General features: G+C 52.1%; 1 protein-coding gene across 4 annotated transcripts in view; it reads right to left on the reverse strand.

Moving 5' to 3' along the window:
- GABPB2 (GA binding protein transcription factor subunit beta 2) overlaps window positions 1-2,700 on the reverse strand; it is a 57,037-nt gene extending 54,337 nt beyond the window's left edge. For 3 of the 4 annotated variants that reach the window (XM_032154709.2, XM_058439297.1, XM_032154708.2), the window contains exon 1: window positions 2,517-2,700. The gene's annotated coding sequence lies outside the window, so the exon portion shown is untranslated. The remainder of the gene's footprint in view (window positions 1-2,516) is intronic. The other variant, XM_032154710.2, reaches the window with a different exon arrangement.
- Between the last annotated feature and the right edge of the window lie 876 nt (window positions 2,701-3,576).

Genomic DNA, 3,576 nt, shown 5'->3' on the forward strand with positions numbered 1-3,576 from the left:
TGACCTCGTGATCCGCCCGCCTCGGCCTCCCAAAGTGCTGGGATTACAAGCGTGAGCCACCGCGCCCGGCCAAGACGCTATCTCTAAAAATAAAAAAATAGAAAAAGATGGAAAAGAACCTAAATATATGTCAATAGGGGATGGGATAAAGTACTCAGCAAGACCCTGTCTCTAAAAGTAAAACTAAAAAGAAATAAAAAGATTGAAAAGAACCTAAATAGATATCAATAGGGGATTGCATAAAGTATGTTTGTTTGTGATGGAGTTTTGCTCTTGTTGCCCAAGGTGGAGTACAATGGCGCAATCTCGTCTCACTGCAACCTCTGCCTGCCGAGTTCAAGCCATTCTCCTGCCTCAGCCTCCTAGGGTACCTGGGATTACAGGTGTGTCCCACCACGCCTGGCTAATTTTTTGTATTTTTAGTAGAGACGGAGTTTCATCATGTTGGCCAAACTAGTCTACGAACTCCTGACCTCAGGTGATCCACCTGCCTCGGCCTCCCAAAGTGCTGGGATTACAGGCCAGAGCCACCACGCCCGGCCTGTTTGTTTTTTAAAGAGACAGGGCCTCACTCTGTGGTCCAGGCTGGAGTGCAGTGGCGCAATCACGGCTCACTGCAGCCTCGACCTCAAGCGATCCTCCCACCTCAGTTTCCTGAGTAGCTGGGACCACCAGTGGGCACTACCACGCCCAGCTGATTAAAAATAAAATTTTTTTTCTCTGTACAGACAGGGGTCTCCCTATTTTGCCCAGGCTGGTCTAGAACTCCAGGGCTCAAGGGATCCTCCCACCTCAGCTTCCCAAAATGCTGGGATTACAGGCGTGAGCCACTGCGCCCGGCCAAAACCTTTCAATAAGTGTGTGTTTTAATAATTCATGAAGTGCTTGAGCTCTTGACAACAAAGTACTCTATTATCCAAGATAATTACAGTAATCACTTTTGTTTATTTAAGAATCTGGATGGGGCAGTTTTCTCTTTATTGTCATCAAAGCACGTGTGAAAATACATGCCTGAGAACATCTCTACTGGATTGGGTGGACCAAGTGATTAGATGAAAATATGGTCCTGGATGGCCAAAATTTTGTTACATCGTTGATAGTAAGCCATAGACTGTCCTTTTCCAAAGACTTTGGGTTGGGGGGGACCCCCTAGAGAGAAAGCCCTTTTGGGAAAAGGGAGAGGAATGAGATGACCTCTGGCTCACGGAAGTATGTGAAAACAAGAGACAGCCAACGGAAAGGAGAATTGCAATGGAAGAATCTATGGTTCTTTTAGTATTGCTCAAGTCCCCACTGGGCAGCCAGCTGTACAAACAACTATGAAAGAAGCAGAGGCGAGGCCGGGAGCCGTGGCTCACGCCTGTAATCCCAGCACTTTGCAAGGCCAAGGCGGGCGGATCCCCTAAGGTCAGGAGTTCGAGACCAGCCTGGCTAACATGGTGAAACCTCGCCTCTATTAAAAATAAACAAAAATTGCCAGGCGCGGTGGCTCATGCCTGTAATCCATCACTTTGGGAGGCCAAGGCGGGTGGATCACAAGGTCAGGAGATCGAGACCATCCTGGCTAACACGGTGAAACCCCATCTCTACTAAAAATACAAAAAAATTAGCCGGGCGTGGTGGTGGGCGCCTGTAGTCCCAGCTACTCGGGAGGCTGAGGCAGGAGAATGGCATGAACCCAGGAGGCAGAGCTTGCAGTGAGCTGAGATCGCGCCACGGCACTCCAGCCTGGGCGACAGCGAGACTCCGTCTCAAAAAAAAAAAAAAAAAAAAAAAAAAAAAAATATACACACACACACACACACACACAAATTAGCTGTGCATGGTGGCGCACGCCTGTAATCCCAGCTACTTGGGAGGCTGAAGCAGGAGAATCGCTTGAACCCAGGAAGCGGAGGTTGCAGTGAGCTGGAGGTTGCAGTGAGCCGAAATCGCGCCACTGCACTCCAGCCTGGGTGACAGAGCGAGACTCAGTTTTGGGGAAAAAAAAAAAAAAAAAGCAAAAAAGCAGAGGCGGGGCCCGTACTGCTCTCGTTCAGATTACCGAGTTCACTAGTAATCTTTCAGGTCATTATTAGGGTCAGAGAATGACAGTCGCCGTTTCCCTCTCTATCATAAACCCTACAGTTCCTCACACCAATGTCTGTCTGAAAAATGAGAACCAATTTGGGGCAGGGGGCCAAACTCAGCCTCGGCGACAGGCCTCGGCCCCGGCTCCGCGCCGCCCCCTAGTGGTCACCTCCGCGGCCTGGGCTTCCCTTGGTCCAGCTCCCCAGCCCCAGGTCTTACACCCACCCCCTTCTTCACCTCCTTCCAGTCCCCTCCCCTTCCTCCCGACAGCATCCCCTTTCTCTCCGTCCCCCTCCCCCAGCTGCCCCCGCTTCAGTGACGGGGAGCCGCGCGGTCTGCACCCAGAAGTCCGAGGCTGGGCTGGGAAGCGGTGTGATTTCTCATGGCACTTTCCTTTCCAGCCCTGACGCCTCCCGCAGTCCACACATCTCTTCTTTCCCCCTCACCTCCTCGTCCGGGACGCTGCCGGCCGCGCTTCCACGGAGCCCGCCAGTTTAGTCCCGTTTCCTTCTCTAGTTAAGACTCCCTGTCAAGGACGGTTACTTTTTGCCCTTTTCATGTGTGCGTGTTTTGGGGGCCTTTAACCCCCCCTCGTGGAGAAACAGAGGCAGCAAAAATGGCGGACCCGGAAATGACGCCGCGAGTAAGAGTTCTGGCGGAGGAATCTGTGAAGGGAAAATGATCAGAAAACCCATACTCCCACTCTAACAGAAAGATGATGCACCCCCGAGGCTCATCGCCTATCTGCTGAGGCACTTCTGAGGTGGAAAAGTGCGTCACCGAGGCACCTAGGCAGGACTATTTAACGGGGCGGAGGACTGCTGGTTACGTATCTTGCGCGTCTGAGTAGTTCCAGCAGGGGACGGATCCTGGGTCTGGTGCTGGCGCCAAGAACCTAGCGAACCGCTGAGGGAGGCTCGGATCGTGTGTCACTCATGCAGATTGCGTCTTAACTCTTGGCTGCTTCTTCGGGGTCCGGGGCGGCCAGGTTTAGTTTGACAGGAAAGCCTCGTTTCCTTATCCCAACCTCAGCTGCAGCTGTTTGGGACGTTCCTGGCTTTGTGCATTGGGTTCTGGTGCCTGATGGACACATTTTTCCAGTTACAGCCCGAATGTAAGGACCCTAGAGCCAAGCTGTCAGTGAGAACAGTGAAACAAATGACTGAGTCATTTCTTTCTTTCTTTTTTTTTTTTTGAGACGGAGTCTCGCTCTGTCGCCCAGGCTGGAGTGCAGTGGCTCGATCTCGGCTCGCTGCATGCCCCGCCTCCCGGGCTCACGCCATTCTCCTGCCTCAGCCTCCTGAGTAGCTGTGACTACAGGCACCCGCCACCACACCTGGAAAATTTTTTGTATTTTTAGTGGAGACGGGGTTTCACCGTGTTAGCCAGGATGGTCTCGATCTCCTGACATCGTGATCCACCCGCCTTGGCCTCCCAAAGTGCTGGGATTACAGGCGTGAGCCACGGCGCCTGGCCTGGCCCTTTTTTTTTTTTTTTTTTTTTTTT

The sequence above is a fragment of the Hylobates moloch genome, unplaced genomic scaffold (assembly GCF_009828535.3).
Source record: "Hylobates moloch isolate HMO894 unplaced genomic scaffold, HMol_V3 SCAFFOLD_5, whole genome shotgun sequence".
NCBI classification, from domain to species: domain Eukaryota; kingdom Metazoa; phylum Chordata; class Mammalia; order Primates; family Hylobatidae; genus Hylobates; species Hylobates moloch.